Genomic DNA, 8,887 nt, shown 5'->3' on the forward strand with positions numbered 1-8,887 from the left:
GCACAGGGAGCGGGCGCTGCACCTGGGCCTGGTCTTCCCCGCCCTTATCAAAGACTATAATCGACCTGAGTGCATTAGATGCCACTCAGCACTCTGTTAGTCCATATACTTCTGATTGCTCACAAAATGACCTTCTGATTATGTTGTAATACTTTACTTGTAGGTATTCATGCACAGAGAAATAAATGATCAAATGAACTATGAAAACTATAGTTCCTGCAATTATAATTGTGATCAATAAATGTGCATATTAATAATGGGATAGATAAATTGTTATGCCTCAGGAGAGGGGTTCAACCTTTGTATGTAAATAAGAACAGATTTCTGAGTCTACAAGAATAATTTTGGACCCTCTGTATTTGTCAAAATAACAGCAATCGACTTGAAAACACTTGGGGAGAGAGCTACATTTTGCCCAGGTGAACGAATGTCATAATTTCATGGCACCATGTAATATTTTAATGTTATGCCTTTGAGTGCTTGTGGATTTCAGAGAAGGACGGCAATGCCAGCAATCAATGTCAGTTACAGCGTTTGAGCAAGACAGGGGAATGTAGGGACTTCGCAGAGACTCAGTAATGGAAGAAACCCTTATAGTCTCCTGCTAGAATTAACTCACAGAAGCTGCAAATCAGACACAATACCCCTACTGCCAACTGGTTGTTTAGTTGAGATATCTTGTCTCCATAGTAGCCCATTCCTTTTTCAGACATCTCCCTCAACAGTGATTATGTTAACATCTATCCCCAGTCCCCTCCCAGCCTGGTCTCCTGAATCTTTTGCTCAAGGGATCACTTGTTTAGACAGCCAGAATGGCATTACTGAGCAGTTACTGGGCAGTACTCTCCCGGTAGAAGATATGCACACTGAAAAATCACATTGTTTCACACTAACCCCTGGCATGTACTTTCCCACCTCCCAGGGTGCATTTTGGACAATGCCCAGCATTTCCCTACTGACTGCAGATATTCATTTTCCCTGAGGCCCCAGTCACTAACCTTTCCAACTAGATCTATAGTGTTAAGATTAAGTCTAAATATTTTCTCTAAATATTCTAAATGTACTGGATTATGGTTTTAGTGGAATGAAATACCATTGAAATGCATGAACATATGTTATTATTCTTATGAGTGTGTGTCTGTGCCTTTTTAAGATGTTTCCAATTTACATTATTCACTTTCTGTACTGGACTTCCCGGTGGCACTAGTGATAAAGAACCTGCCTGCCTGCCAATGCAGGAGACATAAGAGATCGCTGGGGAGGGAAAATTCCCTTGAAAAAGGCATAAAAACCCGCTCCAGTATTCCTGCCTGGAGAATCCCATGAACAGAGGCACCCGCCAGCCTACAGTCCATGGATCACAGAGTCAGACACGACTGAAGAGACTTAGCATGCGTGCACGCACTTTCTTTACTAAACTCACTCTTAGATTGTGCTTCTGATTTTATCTTCAACCATAAAATCTCTATAAAAGGAAGGAAAGACCACAGCTCTTAGTCTTCTTGCCTGGAGAATTCCATGGACAGAGTAACCTGACAGGCTACAGTCCGTGGGTTGCAAAAAGAGTCGGACACAACTGAGCAACTATCACTCACTTAGTTACGGGAAGAGTATGGAATCATATGGAAGAGTACTCAAATTCTTGTTCAGCCACTCACTAGTCTTATTGGGAGAATGTAAGGAACATACTTTTCATATACATTATGTTATCATTTTTTATTTTACTTAATTTCTATTTAATTATAGTTGATTTACAATGTTGTGTTAATTTTCCACTACTTTCTTCATATATTATGTCCACTTGTGTATTTTTATCATTATTATTATTATCTTACTTTACAATATTGTATTGGTTCTGCCACACATCAACATGAATCCGCCATGGGCATATGCGTGTTCCCCATCCTGAACCACTTATGTATTAATCTACAAGTGTTTTCTTTCTCTTCCCCCTGCTTTTACGGGTCAACCGGTCTATAAGCAGATGGCTTTGAAAAAAACACAATTGTTATATTATCAAGAATATCACATAAAAACAAATCTATTCATCACTAGAGAACTGGTTTTTCCCTTACTTGTTTCATGATAATCTAAGGTTTTGTCTCTTGTTTAACACTGTATGCCTGCATGGGTGCATGCTAAGTTGCTTCAGTCATGTCCAACTCTTTGCAAACTTATGGACTAAATAGGCCAACAGTTCCTGTGTAAATAGGATCTCCAGGCAAGAATACTGGAGAGGGTTGTCATGCCCTCCTCCAGGGGATCTTCCCAATTCAGGGATGAAACCCTTGTCTCTTAAGTCTCCTGCACTGGCAGGCGGATTCTTTACCGTTAGCACCCCTGGGAAGCACCTATATGCCTCACTATTTTTTTTTTTTGCTGTAACTACTGAATTCATTTTTTTAAATATAAATTTATTTATTTTAATTGGAGGCTAATTATAATATTGTACTGGTTTTGCCTGACTTAACAAATTAGAAATAAACTTCCAAGTTTTCAAGAGATGGGAATACCAGACCACCATATCTGTCTCCTGAGCAACCTGTATGCAGGTCAAGAGACAACAATTAAATCGAACATGGAATAACAGACTGGTTCAAAATTGGTAAAGGAGTACCTCAAGGCTATATATTGTCACCACGTTTATTTAACTTATATGCAGAGTACATCATGCGAAATGCCAGGCTGGATGAAGCACAAGCTGGAATCAAGATTGCCAGGAGACATATCAATAACCTCAGATATGTAGATGACACCACCCTTACGGCAGAAAGCGTAGAGGAACTAAAGAGTTTCTTGTTGAATGTGAAAGAGGAGAGTGAAAATAAGGCTTAAAACTCAGCATTCAAAAAACTAAGATTATTGCATCCAGTCCACCTCTAATGGCATACAGATGGGGAAACAATGAAAACGGTGACCAATTTTATTTTCTTGGGCTCCAAAATAACTGCAAATGGTGACTGCAACCATAAAATTAAGAGGCTTGCTCCTTGGAAGAAAAGCTATGACCTACCTAGATAGCATATAAAGAAGCAGAGACATTACTTTGCTGACAAAGTTCCCTATAGTCAAAGCTATGGTTTTTCCATAGTCATGTTTCGATATGAGAGTTGGACCTTAAAGAAAGCTGAGTGCCAAAGAATTGATGCTTTTGAACTGTGGTGTTGAGAATCCCTCGGACTGCAAAGAGATAAAGCCAGTCAATCCTAAAGGAAATTAAGCCTGAATTTTCATTGGATGAACTGATGCTGAAGCTGAAGCTCCAATATTTTTGCTACCTGATGCAAAGACCTGACTCATTGGAAAATACCATGATGCTGGAAGATAGAAGGCAGGAGGAGGAGGGGATGACAGAGGATGAGATGGGTGGATGGCATCACCGGCTCAATGGACATGAGCTTCAGGAAGCTCCAGGATATGGTGAAGGACAGGGAAGCCTCATGTGCTGCAGTCCATGGGTTGCCAAGAATTGGATACAGCAGAGAGACTGAAGAGCAACAAAGTCAAGCTATTGGAAGGTATGAGAACTTGTACCACATCCAAGGAGAACAGTAGAGTTTTGTTTCTGCCCTCAATGACTAAAGAATACACAGGTAATAACTGCACTTGATTCTTGCAAAATCTAATTGATCATAATATATAAACATACAGTGCCTTAAGTTTCACCAGTCCATAGCCCCACAGAAGTTTTTATACCAGGTGGAGAATTTTGAGTACTACAGATAACACTTTTGCTCTTCAAAGGCAGTGGAAAGAGAAAACAGTTACAGTGAACAATCAACAGTACACGTGGGCACGACATATTTATTTTGCGGAAAAGTGGCCTCACAGTGATGTTCGTTGGCTGTTTACAAGTGGTGAAAGCCCTGACTGGATTGAGCTTGGAGAAGCAAGGCAGGAACATAAGGAGACTTGGAGAATAATTATTTATATAGAGATGGGTTGAGGACAGAAAGTATTTCCACTTGTGTCCCACATCATGATCTTCAGAGTGTTCATGATAGAGAAGGCACTAGACAACTACAAATGTGGAACAGCTCATCCCATCTCTGTCTTCGGGGTGCATCAATATTTGCACAAGGGAGCATGAACAAAGCTTCCACTGGCAGTGATAGAGGATTGTGTGAACCCAGTAGTATAGGCTCCCTCTCACCATGGCTGCCCCTGCTCTGCGTGCTGCCAGTCAGAAGCAGAGAATGTTGCTGAGCACCGATGCGCTAGCGTCATAACTCATTCACCACGCCACACAAAGGCAAGTTATCCTCTCAGACTAGTAGGAAAAGAGACAGGTTCTCCTTTCTAGGACTGCATGTTCTAAACATGGATTTCTCATCCCTATCAGCTGTACTGTTGGCTAGAGTAGTATTGGCATAGGATTCTGAATAGCATCAGTTTGGACCAAGAGACCTACTTTTTGAAGAACAAGACCAACAACTGGCACACGAACATGACAGCTACCTGTTCTATGATACATCACATGACAGAGATGACTGGCCCCATGGACAATTGGAGTGGTCTTGCAAATGTGGAGCAAAGAACCAACTTAGAGGTGACAACACATGGTTTTGATATCGTGTCTTCTGGATGTGGTGTATATCTTGACCCAAAGACCATTACCTGATTCCTCTTAGGTAGGACCAAATATATCCACAGAGGTAGTACACATGGTTTCTGAAAGTGATGTAGGAGTGAATCCTCTCAACTGAACTCAAGGTAACATTCTTGGGAATCTGTGCTTCCCATCCAGGATTGAAGGCTTTAACACTGTGAAAGTCACATCTCTTTGAAGGAATATCAGTTCAGTTCAGTTCAGTCACTCAGTCATGTTCATCATCTGATCAGTTTGCATTCCTCATGTAGGTAGACCAGTGGGAAGCTCTTTGAACTCCATCAAGCTGATTCACAAGTTTTTTTAAGAGAGATTTGTAACAAATTCTGGTGGAGCATACTAGTTGTCAGCAAAGTCTAAGAGTTATTTTTGTCCTCAGTAGCAAGTCAGTTAACATAAGGTGTTGTGTGGGGACAGGGGTTCTTCTACAGTTACTAATTGCTGAGGGATGGTTATCAAGAAGAGGTAGAGAGTAGGGAGAAATAGTCTGGACGTAATTTCCTTGGCGTGCTTAGGGTGTGTCATGCCCAGCAACCGTACATAAACAAAGACAACAACTACAGCTTAGTCACTGAGGTGCAAGCATCGGTTTCCTTGGGATGTAAAGGTAAACACCTTTGAGCAGGAACAGAAGACTCTATCCTTGAAGAGTGTGTTCATTGTTAGCTAAAGCATACTACACAATTTACTTAATGAGCTAATAATTGATTCTGAGAGCTAACATGATACTCATAATGGATAATGCATATAGTATGTAGTATGTACTTAAATCTCTATATCAGGAATGCCATGTAAAAATCAAACATAATGTAGGAAGATTATGGCAAAGAATTTATTGAGAAACACACAGGCAAGACTACTGCCTCTAGGAAGACAATTCAAAGGTACCATAAAAGGAAAACGCAGGTCACAAGAGCCATGGGAATATTGATAGAGAAACGTATGATTATGTTAATTATGATAAGCTGCAGAAACCTAATGAAACATTATGAGGACTTGTTTTCCTAAGCTACTTAGAAGTACAACATGGTCAGTCCTATTTTCAGAACCAAAACCGAGACATAATTCCTTATCAAAGATGCCTGGCATATGATCCTCTTACACCAGAGAAAGACAACTGGGGAAACCCTCTGCACTCTATCAAGCTGATTTATAAGCTTTTAAAGAGGCAGATGGGTTAACAAATTCTGGTAGAGCATACCAGTTGTCAGCAAAGTCTAAGAAATCATTTTTTGTCCCCAAGTAGCAACTCAGTTGCTATAAAGTGTTGCTAGGAGACAGGGGTGCTTTGGTGAGGTGATCAGCAACAGGAAGGCCGACAGCAGGTAGACACACAGCTGGGGCGGCAGCAGGTGGTCTGACAGCACACACAGGCGGCTGCAAGGCTGGCAGCAGCTGGACCCACATTCCTGGGCTTGGCACCCAGGCAGGCAGCAGCACGTGGGGTGGTAGCAGATTCTGTGGCAGTACACAGGGGCACAGTACACCGACTGGCAGCAAGGCTGGCCGCAGCTGGACCCACTGAAGGTTTGTCCGCAGCTGCTGGACCCACAGCAGGTAGGCTGACAGCAGGTGGTCACACAAGTAGGCTTGTGGCATGTGGTTCTACAGGAGGTGGTTTCACTAGTTTGATAGCAAGTTGGAGGGCAAGAGGGCTGGCAGCAGATGGACTCACAGCAGGTGGGCTGACAGCAGGGTTTGCTGCAACAGGTGGGCAGGGGCAGCTGATCACACAGGTAGGTTTGCAGCAGGTGGTCCTGCAGCAGTGGTTTGACAGCAAGTGGGGGGCAGCAGGGCTTGCAGCAGCTGGACTCACAGCAGGTGGTCCTGCAGCAAGTGGGCTGACAGTGCGGGGAGCAGCACGAGGGGGTCATTGTGTCAGTGGTGGAGGGTGGACTCCGGCTCAGAGATGAGTTTCTCAGATTCTGAGGGCTTCTCCTGTTCTGGGCTTTTATATCCTGGACCCCCAATGTTGGGACCAATAAGCAGGACTTTCCTGGTTGTTATTTATGTTATGGTTGTAGTTTTGGATAATTGTCATGGAGGAAGTTGCCTTCTTAGTGTTTTATAGAGAGGCCTCTGTAAATCAGTGTTTGATCTTTTCCTTAGTTGGGTCTAGTACTTAAGAATCCTTCCTAGAAATGAAAAGATCAGGAATCATCACCAGCAGCATTTCTGGTCATGTGGCATCATCTGGTCATGGGGTAGTTCCTGCTGGCTCTGTGAAGGGCAGAACTGTTCTCTTTTCACAGCTTTGTTCCTTTGGCTCTACTTAGATTGAGGCGTGCCTCGAAAGGGTTGGGATGCTGATGCATTCTGTGATGAATGAAGCCTGCTTGAGTTCAAGCCTGATCTCCGACAAAGTCAGAGTTAAGACTTCCACATGTATCTATCTATATATAACTACATTTGGCAACTGGTTTGAAATGTTTCCCAGTTTTATCAGGGTCATCTGAGTGGAGGATGGTTGCCACATTTTTTTCAAATGAAAATCAGCAAAACTGGAACAGAGGCCAAGCTGAATCCTATTTTCAAACAGCATCCCTTCCTTACTGCTTCACTGCTGTTTTCTAGTTAGGCTAATGACCTCTGGTGAGACATCCCACTTTGCATATACTTTCTTCTATAATTTGTGACAAGTGGGTTAGATAGGAGAATAACTAAGGTATGTTTGAATCTGCAAATTTACATATTCCAACAAATGTGGAATCTTAGCCACAAGTTCTTAAAGCTTTTAGGCCTCATTTTCTCTCTTCTAGATATATATGCTAGACTATGATTGCCATGAAATGGGAAAACATACAGTCAATAGCAGTAGAAGTGAAAATGATAGTGTAGAAATGATAAAATGATAAATGTAGTTTCCAATGGCAGAAGAAGGAAGGAAAACAATTAAAATGTGTATGGAACCACAAAATAGCCAGTGCAATAGTGATAAAGAAGAACACAGCTGGAAGCATCATTTCCTTGATTCCAAACAGTATTACAGAGCTATACTAACAAAACAGTGTGGATTGGAAAAAACGGCACCTAGATCAGTGGAATAGAATAAAGAGGCCAGGAATAAGTCCACACATTCTATGGCCTACTAATTTATTCCCAAAGGAGCCAAGAATATATTAATACAATAAGGAAATTGCAATCTTTTAAATAAATTGTGGTGGGAAAACTGGGCAGCCCTGTGCCAAAGAATGAAGCTGGACTCCTCAGACTCAATGGACTCTTCCTGAGGGCTATCTTCCCATTTATGACCATGCGGATGGGCCTTGAGGACATTAAGCCAAATGAAATGAGTTAGAGAGAGACAAATACCATTGCGATCTCACTTATACATGGAATCTTAAAAAAAGTTTTTGTAAAACTGAGCTCATAGATAGAACATATCAATGGTAGCCAGAGGTAGGAGATGGGGTGAGTGAAATAGGTAACTCAAAATGGATTAAAAACTTGAACTTAAGACCTGGGCTAACAAAACCCCTGGAAGAGAAAATAGATAGTGAGCTGCTTGACACTGGTCTCAGGGTAGACTTTTTGGGTTTGACACCAAAAGTAAAGGCAACAGATCTAAAAGTGGGACTAATTAAAGAGTTTATGCCTGGAAAAGGAAACTATCAACCAAATGAAAGGAAACCTGTTGAATTGAGAGAAAATATTTTCATAAAGGGTTGATATTCAATGTGTAACTCAATTACTCACATCACTCATAACTCACATGAGTCTATAGCAAAATGAAACAATCTCATTTACAATGGGCAGAGGTTCTAAAGAGATACTTTTCCAAAGAAGACATGCAAATGGCCATCAGATACATGAAAAAGTGTTTAATATCACTAATCAACAAGAATGCAAGTCAAACCGCAATGAGATATCAGTTCATACTGGTTTTAGCATGGCTATCATAAAAAGGTGACATACAAAGTTTTAATGAGAATATGGAAAAAGGGAACCCCATTTCCTGTTAGTTGAAATGTGAATTGGTGCAGCCACTATGAAAAACAGTATGGGGTACGGAGATTCCTCAGAAGTGAAAAATGGGAAATGGAGAGACTAGAATATGATCTAAATATTCTACTTCTTGGCATTTTTTCTAAAGAAAACAAAAACACTGACTCAAAAATTTATGCAGCCACATGTTCATGATAGCACTGTTTACACAAGCCAAGACATGGAAACAACCAAAGTGTCTGTCAATGGATGAATGGATAAAGAAAACATGGAACATCTTATATAATGGAATGTTATTCAATGATGAATAGAGGGATATCTTCCCATTTACGA

General features: G+C 41.3%; 1 pseudogene; it reads right to left on the reverse strand.

Annotated features, from left to right (window-relative positions):
• Nucleotides 1-5,419: 5,419 nt before the first annotated feature.
• Nucleotides 5,420-6,539, reverse strand: LOC108635497 (annotated as a pseudogene).
• Nucleotides 6,540-8,887: the final 2,348 nt, after the last annotated feature.

This window comes from Capra hircus, unplaced genomic scaffold, assembly GCF_001704415.2.
Source record: "Capra hircus breed San Clemente unplaced genomic scaffold, ASM170441v1, whole genome shotgun sequence".
Classification (NCBI taxonomy): Eukaryota; Metazoa; Chordata; class Mammalia; order Artiodactyla; family Bovidae; genus Capra; species Capra hircus.